Source organism: Symphalangus syndactylus, chromosome 24 (assembly GCF_028878055.3).
Source record: "Symphalangus syndactylus isolate Jambi chromosome 24, NHGRI_mSymSyn1-v2.1_pri, whole genome shotgun sequence".
Taxonomy (NCBI): Eukaryota; Metazoa; Chordata; class Mammalia; order Primates; family Hylobatidae; genus Symphalangus; species Symphalangus syndactylus.
Genome location: NC_072446.2, coordinates 7,853,963 through 7,871,005, shown reverse-complemented (window position 1 = coordinate 7,871,005; position 17,043 = coordinate 7,853,963). Strand labels below are relative to the sequence as shown.

The following is a 17,043-nucleotide window of genomic DNA, read 5'->3' as shown; positions in this document are numbered from 1 at the left end:
GCTCAATCAAAAGTAAGGTTCAAATCAGTTAGTTGAATGCACAGAACTGAAAGATGTTTCACAGAATGCTTCTGTGTAGTTTATATTTGAATATATTGCTTTTTCCACTGTTACCGTCTTAGCGCTCCGAATGTCCACTTGCATTTTCTACAGAATGGGTGTTCAGAACGGCGCAATCAAAAGTATGGTTTAACTCTGTTAGCTGAATGCACATATCAGAAATAAGTTTCACACAATGCTTCTGTGTAGTTTTTATTTGAAGATATTATATTTCCCAATATAGGCCTCTTAGCGCTTAGAATGTCCAATTGCAGATTCTACAGAAAGAGTGTTTCAGAACGGCTCAATCAAAACTAAGGTTCAACTCTGTTAGTTGAATGCACAAAACAGAAAGTAGTTTCACAGAATGCTACTGTGTAGTTTATATTTGAATATATTCCTTTTTCCACTATTACCCTCTTAGCGCTCCGAATCTCCACTTGCATTTTCTACAGAAAGAGTGTCTCAGAAAGGCTCAATGAAAACTAAGGTTCCACTCTTTTAGTTGAATGCACGGAACAGAAAGTAGTTTCACAGAATGCTTCTGTGTAGTTTTTATTTGGAGATATTCTTTTTCCCAATATAGGCCTCTTAGCGCTCAGAATGTCCAATTGCAGTTTCTACAGAAAGAGTGTTTCAGAAGGCCCAATCAAAAGTAAGGTTCAACTCTTTTAGTTGAATGCAAAGAACAGAAAGAAGTTTCATACAATGCTTCTGTGTATTTTATATTGGAACATATTCCTTTTTCCACTATTACCCACCTATCGCTCCGAATGTCCAGTTGCATTTTCTACAGACAAAGTGTTTCAAAACTGTTCATCAAATTTATGTTTTAACTCTGTTAGCTGAATGCTCAGATCAGAAAGAAGTTTCACAGAATGCTTCTGTGTAGTTTATATTTGAAGATATTCCTTTTTCCACTACTACCCTCTTAGCGCTCCAAATGTCCAGTTGCATTTTCTACAGAAAGAGTGTTTCTGAACTGATCAATCAAAAGTAAGATTCAACTCTTTTAGTTGAATGCACAGAACAGAAAGAAGTTTCACAGAATGCTTCTGTGTAGTATTTAGTTGAGGATATTCCTTTTTGACTATTACCCACTTAGCGCTCCGAATATCCACTGGCAGTTTCTACACAAAGAGTGTTTCAGAACTGCTCCTTCAAAAGTAATGCTCAACTCTGTTAGTTGAATGCAGAGAACAGAGAGGGTTTTCAGAGAATGCTTCTGTGTAGTTTTTATTTGAAGATATTCCTTTTTCCTCTATTACAAACTTAGCGCTCCGAATGTCCACTTGCATTTCCTACACAAAGAGTGTTTCATAACTGCTCAATCAAAAGTATGGTTTAGCTCAGTTAACTGAATGCACAGATCAGAAATAAGTTTCCCAGAATGCTTCTATGTAGTTTTTATTTGAAGATATTCTTTTTCCCAATGTAGGCCTGTAAGCGCTTAGAATATCCATTTGCAGTTTCTACAGAAAGAGTGTTTCAGAACGGCTCAATCAAAAGTAAGGTTCAACTCTGTTAGTTGAATGGACAGAACAGAAAGACGTTTCAGAGAATGCTACTGTGTAGTTTATATTTGAATATATTGCTTTTTCCACTATTACCCTCTTAGTGCTCCGAATGTCCACTTGCATTTTCGACAGAAAGAGTGTTCAGAACTGCGCAATCAAAAGTATGGTTTAACTCTGTTAGCTGAAAGCACATATCAGAAATAAGTTTCACACAATGCTTCTGTGTAGTTTTTATTTGAAGTTATTATTTTTCCCAATATAGGCCTCTTAGCGGTCAGATTTACCAATTGCAGTTTCTACAGAAAGAGTGTTTCAGAACGGCTCAATCAAAAGTAAGGTTCAACTCTTTTATTTGAATGCACAGAACAGAAAGTAGTTTCATAAAATGCTTCTGTGTAGTTTATATTTGTACATATTCCTTTTTCCACTATTACCCACTAAGCGCTCCGAATGTCCAGTTGCATTTTCAACAGACAAACTGTTTCAAAACTGTTCATCAAAAGTATGGTTTAACTCTGTTAGCTGAATGCTCAGATCAGAAATAAGTTTCACAGAATGCTTCTGTGTAGTTTATATTTGAATATATTCCTTTTTCCACTACTACCCTCTTAGCGCTCCAAATGTCCAGTTGCATTTTCTACAGAAAGAGTTTTCAGAACTGCTCAATCAAAACTAATTTTCAACTCTTTTAGTTGAATGCACAGATCAGAAAGAAGTTGCACAGAATGCTTCTGTGTAGTTTATATTTGAAGATATTCCTTTTTCCACTATTACCCTCTTAGCGCTCCAAATGTCTAGTTGCATTTTCTACAGAAAGAGTGTTTCAGAACTGCTCAATCAAAAGTAAGATTCAACTCTTTTAGTTGAATGCACAGAACAGAAATAAGTTTCACTGAATGCTTCTGTGTAGTATTTAGTTGAGGATATTCCTTTTTGACTATTACCCACTTAGCGCTCCGAATATCCACTGGCAGTTTCTACACAAAGAGTGTTTCAGAACTGCTCCTTCAAAAGTAATGCTCAACTCTGTTAGTTGAATGCAGAGAACAGAGAGGGTTTTCAGAGAATGCTTCTGTGTAGTTTTTATTTGGAGATATTCCTTTTTCCTCTATTACAATCTTAGCGCTCCGAATGTCCACTTGCATTTCCTACACAAAGAGTGTTTCATAACTGCTCAATCAAAAGTATGGTTTAGCTCAGTTAACTGAATGCACAGATCAGAAATAAGTTTCACAGAATGCTTCTATGTAGTTTTTATTTGAAGATATTCTTTTTCCCAATATAGGCCTCTTAGCGCTCAGAATGTCCAATTGCAGTTTCTACAGAAAGAGTGTTTCAGAATGGCTCAATCAAAAGTAAGGTTCAAATCAGTTAGTTGAATGCACAGTACTGAAAGATGTTTCACAGAATGCTTCTGTGTAGTTTATATTTGAATATATTCCTTTTTCCACTATTAGCGTCTTAGCGCTCCGAATGTCCACTTGCATTTTCTACAGAAAGAGTGTTCAGAACGGCGCAATCAAAAGTATGGTTTAACTCTGTTAGCTGAATGCACATATCAGAAATGAGTTTCACACAATGCTTCTGTGTAGTTTTTATTGAAGATATTCTTTTTCCCAATGTAGGCCTCTAAGTGCTTAGAATATCCAATTGCAGTTTCTCCAGAAAGAGTGTTTCAGAACGGCTCAATCAAAAGTAAGTTTCAACTCTGTTAGTTGAATGGACAGAACAGAAAGGCGTTTCAGAAAATGCTACTGTGTAGTTTATATTTGAATATATTCCTTTTTCCACTATTACCCTCATAGCGCTCCGAATCTCCACTTGCATTTTCTACAGAAAGAGTGTTTCAGAACGGCTCAATCAAAAGGAAGGTTCAACTCTTTTAGTTGAATGCACAGAACAGAAAGAAGTTTCACAGAATGCTTCTGTGTACTTTTTATTTGTAGATACTCTTTTTCCCAATATAGGCCTCTTAGCGCTCAGCATGTCCAATTGCAGTTTCTACAGAAAGAGTGTTTCAGAACGGCCCAATCAAAAGTAAGGTTCAACTCTTTTAGTTGAATGTAAAGAACAGAAAGTAGTTTCATACAATGCTTCTGTGTAGTTTATATTTGAACATATTCCTTTTTCCTCTATTACCCACTTATCGCTCCGAATGTCCAGTTGCATTTTCTACAGTCAAAGTGTTTCAAAACTGTTCATCAAAAGTATGGTTTAACTCTGTTAGCTGAGTGCTCAGATCAGAAAGAAGTTTCACAGAATGCTTCTGTGTACTTTATATTTGAAGATATTCCGTTTTCCACTACTACCTTCTTAGCGCTCCAAATGTCCAGTTGCATTTTCTACAGAAAGAGTGTTTCTGAACTGCTCAATCAAAAGTAAGATTCAACTCTTTTAGGTGAATGCACAGAACAGAAAGAAGTTTCACAGAATGCTTCTGTGTAGTATTTTGTTGAGGATATTCCTTTTTGACTATTACCCACTTAGTGCTCCGAATATCCCCTGGCAATTTCTACACAAAGAGTGTTTCAGAACTGCTCCTTCAAAAGTAATGCTCAACTCTGTTAGTTGAATGCAGAGAACAGAGAGGGTTTTCAGAGAATGCTTCTGTGTAGTTTTTATTTGGAGATATTCCTTTTTCCTCTATTACAATCTTAGCGCTCCGAATGTCCACTTGCATTTCCTACACAAAGAGTGTTTCATAACTGCTCAATCAAAAGTATGGTTTAGCTCAGTTAACTGAATGCACAGATCAGAAATAAGTTTCACAGAATGCTTCTATGTAGTTTTTATTTGAAGATATTCTTTTTCCCAATATAGGCCTCTTAGCGCTCAGAATGTCCAATTGCAGTTTCTACAGAAAGAGTGTTTCAGAATGGCTCAATCAAAAGTAAGGTTCAAATCAGTTAGTTGAATGCACAGTACTGAAAGATGTTTCACAGAATGCTTCTGTGTAGTTTATATTTGAATATATTCCTTTTTCCACTATTACCGTCTTAGCGCTCCGAATGTCCACTTGCATTTTCTACAGAAAGAGTGTTCAGAACGGCGCAATCAAAAGTATGGTTTAACTCTGTTAGCTGAATGCACATATCAGAAATAAGTTTCACACAATGCTTCTGTGTAGTTTTTATTGAAGATATTCTTTTTCCCAATGTAGGCCTCTAAGCGCTTAGAATATCCAATTGCAGTTTCTCCAGAAAGAGTGTTTCAGAACGGCTCAATCAAAAGTAAGGTTCAACTCTGTTAGTTGAATGGACGGAACAGAAAGACGTTTCAGAGAATGCTACTGTGTAGTTTATATTTGAATATATTCCTTTTTCCACTATTACCCTCTTAGTGTTCTGAATCTCCACTTGCATTTTCTACAGAAAGAGTGTTTCAGAAAAGCTCAATCAAAACTAAGGTCAAACTCTTTTAGTTGAATGCACAGAACAGAAAGAAGTTTCACAGAATGCTTCTGTGTAGTTTTTATTTGTAGATACTCTTTTTCCCAATATAGGCCTCTTAGCGCTCAGAATGTCCAATTGCAGTTCCTACAGAAAGAGTGTTTCAGAACGGCCCAATCAAAAGTAAGGTTCAACTCTTTTAGTTGAATGCAAAGGACAGAAAGAAGTTTCATACAATGCTTCTGTGTAGTTTATATTTGAACATATTCCTTTTTCCACTATTACCCACTTATCGCTCTGAATGTCCAGTTGCATTTTCTACAGACAAAGTGTTTCAAAACTGTTCATCAAAAGTATGGTTTAACTCTGTTAGCTGAATGCTCAGATCAGAAAGAAGTTTCACAGAATGCTTCTGTGTAGTTTATATTTGAAGATATTCCTTTTTCCACTATTACCCACTTAGCGCTCCAAATGTCCAGTTGCATTTTCTACAGAAAGAGTGTTTCTGAACTGCTCAATCAAAAGTAAGATTCAAATCTTTTAGTTGAATGCACAGAACAGAAAGAAGTTTCACAGAATGCTTCTGTGTAGTATTTAGTTGAGGATATTCCTTTTTGACTATTACCCACTTAGCGCTCCGAAAATCCACTGGCAGTTTCTACACAAAGAGTGTTTCAGAACTGCTCCTTCAAAAGTAATGCTCAACTCTGTTTGTTGAATGCAGAGAACAGAGAGGGTTTTCAGAGAATGCTTCTGTGTAGTTTTTATTTGGAGATATTCCTTTTTCTTCTATTACAATCTAAGCGCTCTGAATGTCCACTTGCATTTCCTACACAAAGAGTGTTTCATAACTGCTCAATCAAAAGTATGGTTTAGCTCAGTAAACTGAATGAACAGATCAGAAATAAGTTTCACAGAATGCTTCTATGTAGTTTTTATTTGAAGATATTCTTTTTCCCAATATAGGCCTCTTAGCGCTCAGAATGTCCAATTGCAGTTTCTACAGAAAGAGTGTTTCAGAATGGCTCAATCAAAAGTAAGGTTCAAATCAGTTAGTTGAATGCACAGAACTGAAAGATATTTCACAGAATGCTTCTGTGTAGTTTATATTTGAATATATTTCTTTTTCCACTATTACCGTATTAGCGCTCCGAATGTCCACTTGCATTTTCTACAGAAAGAGTGTTCAGAACGGCGCAATCAAAAGTATGGTTTAACTCTGTTAGCTGAATGCACATATCAGAAATAAGTTTCACACAATGCTTCTGTGTAGTTTTTATTTGAAGATATTCTTTTTCCCAATGTAGGCCTCTAAGCGCTTAGAATATCCAATTGCAGTTTCTACAGAAAGAGTGTTTCAGAACGGCTCAATCAAAAGTAAGTTTCAACTCTGTTAGTTGAATGGACTGAACAAAAAGACGTTTCAGAGAATGCTACTGTGTAGTTTATATTTGAAAATATTCCTTTTTCCACTATTACCCTCTTAGCGCTCCGAATCTCCACTTGCATTTTCTACAGAAAGAGTGTTTCAGAACGGCTCAATCAAAAGTAAGGTTCAAACCTTTTAGTTGAATGCACAGAACAGAAAGAAGTTTCACAGAATGCTTCTGTGTAGTTTTTATCTGTAGATACTCTTTTTCCCAATATAGGCCTCTTAGCGCTCAGAATGTCCAATTGCAGTTTCTACAGAAAGAGTGTTTCAGAACGGCCCAATCAACAGTAAGGTTCAACTCTTTTAGTTGAATGCAAAGAACAGGAAGAAGTTTCATACAATGCTTCTGTGTAGTTTATATTTGAACATATTCCTTTTTCCACTATTACCCACTTATCGCTCTGAATGTCCAGTTGCATTTTCTACAGTCAAAGTGTTTCAAAACTGTTCATCAAAAGTATGGTTTAACTCTGTTAGCTGAATGCTCAGATCAGAAAGAAGTTTCACAGAATGCTTCTGTGTACTTTATATTTGAAGATATTCCTTTTTCCACTACTACCTTCTTAGCGCTCCAAATGTCCAGTTGCATTTTCTACAGAAAGAGTGTTTCTGAACTGCTCAATCAAAAGTAAGATTCAACTCTTTTAGGTGAATGCACAGAACAGAAAGAAGTTTCACAGAATGCTTCTGTGTAGTATTTTGTTGAGGATATTCCTTTTTGACTATTACCCACTTAGTGCTCCGAATATCCCCTGGCAATTTCTACACAAAGAGTGTTTCAGAACTGCTCCTTCAAAAGTAATGCTCAACTCTGTTAGTTGAATGCAGAGAACAGAGAGGGTTTTCAGAGAATGCATCTGTGTAGTTTTTATTTGGAGATATTCCTTTTTCCTCTATTACAATCTTAGCGCTCCAAATGTCCACTTGCATTTTCTACAAAAAGAGTGTTTCATAACTGCTCAATCAAAAGTATGGTTTAGCTCAGTTAACTGAATGCACAGATCAGAAATAAGTTTCTCAGAATGCTTCTATGTAGTTTTTATTTGAAGATATTCTTTTTCCCAATATAGGCCTCTTAGCGCTCAGATTGTCCAATTGCAGTTTCTACAGAAAGAGTGTTTCAGAACGGCTCAATCAAATGTAAGGTTCAACTCTGTTATTTGAATGCACAGAACAGAATGTAGTTTCACAGAATGCTTCTCTGTAGTTTATATTTGACGATATTCTTTTTTCCACTCTTACCCTCTTAGAGCTCCGAATGTCCACTTGCATTTTCTACAGAAAGAGTGTTCAGAACTGCTCAATCAAAAGTATGGTTTAACTCTGTTAGTTGAATGCACTGATCGGAAAGAAGTTTCACAGAATTCTTCTGTGTAGTTTTTATTTGAAGATATTCCTTTTACCAATATAGGACCCTTAGCGCCAAGAATGTCCAATTGCAGTATCTACAGAAAGATAGTTTCAGAACTGCTCAATCAAAAGTAAGGTTCAATAGTGTTAGTTGAATGCACGGAACAGAAAGAACTTTCAGAGAATGCTTCTGTGTAGTTTATAGTTGAAGATATTCCTTTTTCCACTATTACCCTCTTAGCGCTCTGAATCACCACTCGCATTTTCTACAGAAAGAGTGTTTCAGAACGGCTCAATCAAAAGTAAGGTTCAATCCATTTAGTTGAATGCACAGAACAGAAAGTAGTTTCACAGAATGCTTCTGTGTAGTATTTAGTTGAAGATATTCCTTTTTCCACTATTACCATCTTAGCGCTCCAAATGTACAATTGCAGTTTCTACAGAAAGGGTCCTTCAGAACTGCTACTTCAAAAGTAAGGCTGAACTCTGTTAGTTGAATGCAGAGAAGAGAAAGGTGTTTCAGAGATTGCTTCTGTGTAGTTTTTATTTGGAGATATTCCTTTTTCCTCTATTACAAACTTAGCGCTCCGAATGCCCACTTGCATTTCCTACACAAAGAGTGTTTCATAACTGCTCAATCAAAACTATGGTTTAGCTCAGTTAACTGAATGCACAGATCAGAAATAAGTTGCACAGAATGCTTCTATGTAGTTTTTATTTGAAGATATTTTTTTTCCCAATATAGGCCTCTTAGCGCTCAGAATGTCCAACTGCAGTTTCTACAGAAAGAGTGTTTCAGAACGGTCCAATCAAAAGTAAGGTTCAACTCTTTTAGTTGAGTGCAAAGAACAGAAAGAAGTTTCATACAATGCTTCTGTGTAGTTTATATTTGAACATATGCCTTTTTCCACTATTACCCACTTATCACTCCGAATGTACAGTTGCATTTTCTACAGACAAAGTGTTTCAAAACTGTTCATCAAAAGTATGGTTTAACTCTGTTAGCTGAATGCTAAGTTCAGAAAGAAGTTTCACAGAATGCTACTGTGTAGTTTATATTGAATATATTACATTTTCCACTATTACCCTCTTAGCGCTCCGAATGTCCACTTGCATTTTCTACAGAAAGAGTGTTCAAAGTGGCTCAATCAAAAGAATGGTTTAACTCTGTTAGCTGTATGTACAGATCAGAAATAAGTTTCACAGAATGCTTCTGTGTAGTTCTTATTTGAAGATATTCTTTTTCCCAATATAGGCCTCTTAGCGCTCTGAATGTCCAATTGCAGTATCTACAGAAAGAGTGTTTCAGAACTGCTGAATCAAAAGAAAGTTTCAATACTGTTAGTTGAATGCACAGAACAGAAAGAAGTTTCATACAATGCTTCTGTGTAGTTTACATTTGAAGATATTTCTTTTTCAACTATTACCCACTTAGCGCTCCAAATATCCAGTTGCATTTTCTACAGAAAGAGTGTTTCTGAAATGCTCAATCAAAAGTAAGATTCAACTCTTTTAGTTGAATGCACAGAACAGAAAGAAGTTTCACAGAATGCTTCTGTGTAGTATTTAGTTGAGGATATTCCTTTTCGACTATTACCCACTTAGCGCTCCGAATATCCACTGGCAGTTTCTACACAAAGAGTGTTTCAGAACTGCTCCTTCAAAAGTAATGCTCAACTCTGTTAGTCCAATGCAGAGAACAGAGAGGGTTTTCGGAGAATGCTTCTGTGTAGTTTATATTTGGAGATATTCCTTTTTCCTCTATTACAATCTTAGCGCTCCAAATGTCCACTTGCATTTCCTACACAAAGAGTGTTTCATAACTGCTCTATCAAAAGTATGGTTTAGCTCAGTTAACTGAATGCACAGATCAGAAATAAGTTTCACAGAATGCTTCTATGTAGTTTTTATTTGAAGATATTCTTTTTCCCAATATAGGCCTCTTAGCGCTCAGAATGTCCAATTGCATTTTCTACAGAAAGAGTGTTTCAGAACGGCTCAATCAAAAGTAAGGTTCAAATCAGTTAGTTGAATGCACAGAACTGAAAGATGTTTCACAGAATGCTTCTGTGTAGTTTATATTTGAATATATTGCTTTTTCCACTGTTACCGTCTTAGCGCTCCGAATGTCCACTTGCATTTTCTACAGAATGGGTGTTCAGAACGGCGCAATCAAAAGTATGGTTTAACTCTGTTAGCTGAATGCACATATCAGAAATAAGTTTCACACAATGCTTCTGTGTAGTTTTTATTTGAAGATATTATATTTCCCAATATAGGCCTCTTAGCGCTTAGAATGTCCAATTGCAGATTCTACAGAAAGAGTGTTTCAGAACGGCTCAATCAAAACTAAGGTTCAACTCTGTTAGTTGAATGCACAAAACAGAAAGTAGTTTCACAGAATGCTACTGTGTAGTTTATATTTGAATATATTCCTTTTTCCACTATTACCCTCTTAGCGCTCCGAATCTCCACTTGCATTTTCTACAGAAAGAGTGTCTCAGAAAGGCTCAATGAAAACTAAGGTTCCACTCTTTTAGTTGAATGCACGGAACAGAAAGTAGTTTCACAGAATGCTTCTGTGTAGTTTTTATTTGGAGATATTCTTTTTCCCAATATAGGCCTCTTAGCGCTCAGAATGTCCAATTGCAGTTTCTACAGAAAGAGTGTTTCAGAAGGCCCAATCAAAAGTAAGGTTCAACTCTTTTAGTTGAATGCAAAGAACAGAAAGAAGTTTCATACAATGCTTCTGTGTATTTTATATTGGAACATATTCCTTTTTCCACTATTACCCACCTATCGCTCCGAATGTCCAGTTGCATTTTCTACAGACAAAGTGTTTCAAAACTGTTCATCAAATTTATGTTTTAACTCTGTTAGCTGAATGCTCAGATCAGAAAGAAGTTTCACAGAATGCTTCTGTGTAGTTTATATTTGAAGATATTCCTTTTTCCACTACTACCCTCTTAGCGCTCCAAATGTCCAGTTGCATTTTCTACAGAAAGAGTGTTTCTGAACTGATCAATCAAAAGTAAGATTCAACTCTTTTAGTTGAATGCACAGAACAGAAAGAAGTTTCACAGAATGCTTCTGTGTAGTATTTAGTTGAGGATATTCCTTTTTGACTATTACCCACTTAGCGCTCCGAATATCCACTGGCAGTTTCTACACAAAGAGTGTTTCAGAACTGCTCCTTCAAAAGTAATGCTCAACTCTGTTAGTTGAATGCAGAGAACAGAGAGGGTTTTCAGAGAATGCTTCTGTGTAGTTTTTATTTGAAGATATTCCTTTTTCCTCTATTACAAACTTAGCGCTCCGAATGTCCACTTGCATTTCCTACACAAAGAGTGTTTCATAACTGCTCAATCAAAAGTATGGTTTAGCTCAGTTAACTGAATGCACAGATCAGAAATAAGTTTCCCAGAATGCTTCTATGTAGTTTTTATTTGAAGATATTCTTTTTCCCAATGTAGGCCTGTAAGCGCTTAGAATATCCATTTGCAGTTTCTACAGAAAGAGTGTTTCAGAACGGCTCAATCAAAAGTAAGGTTCAACTCTGTTAGTTGAATGGACAGAACAGAAAGACGTTTCAGAGAATGCTACTGTGTAGTTTATATTTGAATATATTGCTTTTTCCACTATTACCCTCTTAGTGCTCCGAATGTCCACTTGCATTTTCGACAGAAAGAGTGTTCAGAACTGCGCAATCAAAAGTATGGTTTAACTCTGTTAGCTGAAAGCACATATCAGAAATAAGTTTCACACAATGCTTCTGTGTAGTTTTTATTTGAAGTTATTATTTTTCCCAATATAGGCCTCTTAGCGGTCAGATTTACCAATTGCAGTTTCTACAGAAAGAGTGTTTCAGAACGGCTCAATCAAAAGTAAGGTTCAACTCTTTTATTTGAATGCACAGAACAGAAAGTAGTTTCATAAAATGCTTCTGTGTAGTTTATATTTGTACATATTCCTTTTTCCACTATTACCCACTAAGCGCTCCGAATGTCCAGTTGCATTTTCAACAGACAAACTGTTTCAAAACTGTTCATCAAAAGTATGGTTTAACTCTGTTAGCTGAATGCTCAGATCAGAAATAAGTTTCACAGAATGCTTCTGTGTAGTTTATATTTGAATATATTCCTTTTTCCACTACTACCCTCTTAGCGCTCCAAATGTCCAGTTGCATTTTCTACAGAAAGAGTTTTCAGAACTGCTCAATCAAAACTAATTTTCAACTCTTTTAGTTGAATGCACAGATCAGAAAGAAGTTGCACAGAATGCTTCTGTGTAGTTTATATTTGAAGATATTCCTTTTTCCACTATTACCCTCTTAGCGCTCCAAATGTCTAGTTGCATTTTCTACAGAAAGAGTGTTTCAGAACTGCTCAATCAAAAGTAAGATTCAACTCTTTTAGTTGAATGCACAGAACAGAAATAAGTTTCACTGAATGCTTCTGTGTAGTATTTAGTTGAGGATATTCCTTTTTGACTATTACCCACTTAGCGCTCCGAATATCCACTGGCAGTTTCTACACAAAGAGTGTTTCAGAACTGCTCCTTCAAAAGTAATGCTCAACTCTGTTAGTTGAATGCAGAGAACAGAGAGGGTTTTCAGAGAATGCTTCTGTGTAGTTTTTATTTGGAGATATTCCTTTTTCCTCTATTACAATCTTAGCGCTCCGAATGTCCACTTGCATTTCCTACACAAAGAGTGTTTCATAACTGCTCAATCAAAAGTATGGTTTAGCTCAGTTAACTGAATGCACAGATCAGAAATAAGTTTCACAGAATGCTTCTATGTAGTTTTTATTTGAAGATATTCTTTTTCCCAATATAGGCCTCTTAGCGCTCAGAATGTCCAATTGCAGTTTCTACAGAAAGAGTGTTTCAGAATGGCTCAATCAAAAGTAAGGTTCAAATCAGTTAGTTGAATGCACAGTACTGAAAGATGTTTCACAGAATGCTTCTGTGTAGTTTATATTTGAATATATTCCTTTTTCCACTATTAGCGTCTTAGCGCTCCGAATGTCCACTTGCATTTTCTACAGAAAGAGTGTTCAGAACGGCGCAATCAAAAGTATGGTTTAACTCTGTTAGCTGAATGCACATATCAGAAATGAGTTTCACACAATGCTTCTGTGTAGTTTTTATTGAAGATATTCTTTTTCCCAATGTAGGCCTCTAAGTGCTTAGAATATCCAATTGCAGTTTCTCCAGAAAGAGTGTTTCAGAACGGCTCAATCAAAAGTAAGTTTCAACTCTGTTAGTTGAATGGACAGAACAGAAAGGCGTTTCAGAAAATGCTACTGTGTAGTTTATATTTGAATATATTCCTTTTTCCACTATTACCCTCATAGCGCTCCGAATCTCCACTTGCATTTTCTACAGAAAGAGTGTTTCAGAACGGCTCAATCAAAAGGAAGGTTCAACTCTTTTAGTTGAATGCACAGAACAGAAAGAAGTTTCACAGAATGCTTCTGTGTACTTTTTATTTGTAGATACTCTTTTTCCCAATATAGGCCTCTTAGCGCTCAGCATGTCCAATTGCAGTTTCTACAGAAAGAGTGTTTCAGAACGGCCCAATCAAAAGTAAGGTTCAACTCTTTTAGTTGAATGTAAAGAACAGAAAGTAGTTTCATACAATGCTTCTGTGTAGTTTATATTTGAACATATTCCTTTTTCCTCTATTACCCACTTATCGCTCCGAATGTCCAGTTGCATTTTCTACAGTCAAAGTGTTTCAAAACTGTTCATCAAAAGTATGGTTTAACTCTGTTAGCTGAGTGCTCAGATCAGAAAGAAGTTTCACAGAATGCTTCTGTGTACTTTATATTTGAAGATATTCCGTTTTCCACTACTACCTTCTTAGCGCTCCAAATGTCCAGTTGCATTTTCTACAGAAAGAGTGTTTCTGAACTGCTCAATCAAAAGTAAGATTCAACTCTTTTAGGTGAATGCACAGAACAGAAAGAAGTTTCACAGAATGCTTCTGTGTAGTATTTTGTTGAGGATATTCCTTTTTGACTATTACCCACTTAGTGCTCCGAATATCCCCTGGCAATTTCTACACAAAGAGTGTTTCAGAACTGCTCCTTCAAAAGTAATGCTCAACTCTGTTAGTTGAATGCAGAGAACAGAGAGGGTTTTCAGAGAATGCTTCTGTGTAGTTTTTATTTGGAGATATTCCTTTTTCCTCTATTACAATCTTAGCGCTCCGAATGTCCACTTGCATTTCCTACACAAAGAGTGTTTCATAACTGCTCAATCAAAAGTATGGTTTAGCTCAGTTAACTGAATGCACAGATCAGAAATAAGTTTCACAGAATGCTTCTATGTAGTTTTTATTTGAAGATATTCTTTTTCCCAATATAGGCCTCTTAGCGCTCAGAATGTCCAATTGCAGTTTCTACAGAAAGAGTGTTTCAGAATGGCTCAATCAAAAGTAAGGTTCAAATCAGTTAGTTGAATGCACAGTACTGAAAGATGTTTCACAGAATGCTTCTGTGTAGTTTATATTTGAATATATTCCTTTTTCCACTATTACCGTCTTAGCGCTCCGAATGTCCACTTGCATTTTCTACAGAAAGAGTGTTCAGAACGGCGCAATCAAAAGTATGGTTTAACTCTGTTAGCTGAATGCACATATCAGAAATAAGTTTCACACAATGCTTCTGTGTAGTTTTTATTGAAGATATTCTTTTTCCCAATGTAGGCCTCTAAGCGCTTAGAATATCCAATTGCAGTTTCTCCAGAAAGAGTGTTTCAGAACGGCTCAATCAAAAGTAAGGTTCAACTCTGTTAGTTGAATGGACGGAACAGAAAGACGTTTCAGAGAATGCTACTGTGTAGTTTATATTTGAATATATTCCTTTTTCCACTATTACCCTCTTAGTGTTCTGAATCTCCACTTGCATTTTCTACAGAAAGAGTGTTTCAGAAAAGCTCAATCAAAACTAAGGTCAAACTCTTTTAGTTGAATGCACAGAACAGAAAGAAGTTTCACAGAATGCTTCTGTGTAGTTTTTATTTGTAGATACTCTTTTTCCCAATATAGGCCTCTTAGCGCTCAGAATGTCCAATTGCAGTTCCTACAGAAAGAGTGTTTCAGAACGGCCCAATCAAAAGTAAGGTTCAACTCTTTTAGTTGAATGCAAAGGACAGAAAGAAGTTTCATACAATGCTTCTGTGTAGTTTATATTTGAACATATTCCTTTTTCCACTATTACCCACTTATCGCTCTGAATGTCCAGTTGCATTTTCTACAGACAAAGTGTTTCAAAACTGTTCATCAAAAGTATGGTTTAACTCTGTTAGCTGAATGCTCAGATCAGAAAGAAGTTTCACAGAATGCTTCTGTGTAGTTTATATTTGAAGATATTCCTTTTTCCACTATTACCCACTTAGCGCTCCAAATGTCCAGTTGCATTTTCTACAGAAAGAGTGTTTCTGAACTGCTCAATCAAAAGTAAGATTCAAATCTTTTAGTTGAATGCACAGAACAGAAAGAAGTTTCACAGAATGCTTCTGTGTAGTATTTAGTTGAGGATATTCCTTTTTGACTATTACCCACTTAGCGCTCCGAAAATCCACTGGCAGTTTCTACACAAAGAGTGTTTCAGAACTGCTCCTTCAAAAGTAATGCTCAACTCTGTTTGTTGAATGCAGAGAACAGAGAGGGTTTTCAGAGAATGCTTCTGTGTAGTTTTTATTTGGAGATATTCCTTTTTCTTCTATTACAATCTAAGCGCTCTGAATGTCCACTTGCATTTCCTACACAAAGAGTGTTTCATAACTGCTCAATCAAAAGTATGGTTTAGCTCAGTAAACTGAATGAACAGATCAGAAATAAGTTTCACAGAATGCTTCTATGTAGTTTTTATTTGAAGATATTCTTTTTCCCAATATAGGCCTCTTAGCGCTCAGAATGTCCAATTGCAGTTTCTACAGAAAGAGTGTTTCAGAATGGCTCAATCAAAAGTAAGGTTCAAATCAGTTAGTTGAATGCACAGAACTGAAAGATATTTCACAGAATGCTTCTGTGTAGTTTATATTTGAATATATTTCTTTTTCCACTATTACCGTATTAGCGCTCCGAATGTCCACTTGCATTTTCTACAGAAAGAGTGTTCAGAACGGCGCAATCAAAAGTATGGTTTAACTCTGTTAGCTGAATGCACATATCAGAAATAAGTTTCACACAATGCTTCTGTGTAGTTTTTATTTGAAGATATTCTTTTTCCCAATGTAGGCCTCTAAGCGCTTAGAATATCCAATTGCAGTTTCTACAGAAAGAGTGTTTCAGAACGGCTCAATCAAAAGTAAGTTTCAACTCTGTTAGTTGAATGGACTGAACAAAAAGACGTTTCAGAGAATGCTACTGTGTAGTTTATATTTGAAAATATTCCTTTTTCCACTATTACCCTCTTAGCGCTCCGAATCTCCACTTGCATTTTCTACAGAAAGAGTGTTTCAGAACGGCTCAATCAAAAGTAAGGTTCAAACCTTTTAGTTGAATGCACAGAACAGAAAGAAGTTTCACAGAATGCTTCTGTGTAGTTTTTATCTGTAGATACTCTTTTTCCCAATATAGGCCTCTTAGCGCTCAGAATGTCCAATTGCAGTTTCTACAGAAAGAGTGTTTCAGAACGGCCCAATCAACAGTAAGGTTCAACTCTTTTAGTTGAATGCAAAGAACAGGAAGAAGTTTCATACAATGCTTCTGTGTAGTTTATATTTGAACATATTCCTTTTTCCACTATTACCCACTTATCGCTCTGAATGTCCAGTTGCATTTTCTACAGTCAAAGTGTTTCAAAACTGTTCATCAAAAGTATGGTTTAACTCTGTTAGCTGAATGCTCAGATCAGAAAGAAGTTTCACAGAATGCTTCTGTGTACTTTATATTTGAAGATATTCCTTTTTCCACTACTACCTTCTTAGCGCTCCAAATGTCCAGTTGCATTTTCTACAGAAAGAGTGTTTCTGAACTGCTCAATCAAAAGTAAGATTCAACTCTTTTAGGTGAATGCACAGAACAGAAAGAAGTTTCACAGAATGCTTCTGTGTAGTATTTTGTTGAGGATATTCCTTTTTGACTATTACCCACTTAGTGCTCCGAATATCCCCTGGCAATTTCTACACAAAGAGTGTTTCAGAACTGCTCCTTCAAAAGTAATGCTCAACTCTGTTAGTTGAATGCAGAGAACAGAGAGGGTTTTCAGAGAATGCATCTGTGTAGTTTTTATTTGGAGATATTCCTTTTTCCTCTATTACAATCTTAGCGCTCCAAATGTCCACTTGCATTTTCTACAAAAAG

At 36.1% G+C, this 17,043-nt stretch overlaps 1 long non-coding RNA gene across 1 annotated transcript in view; it reads left to right on the top strand.

Moving 5' to 3' along the window:
• Nucleotides 1-17,043, top strand: part of LOC134735910 (uncharacterized) — a 447,277-nt gene that overhangs the window by 388,903 nt on the left and 41,331 nt on the right. The gene's annotated exons all lie outside the window — the stretch shown is intronic.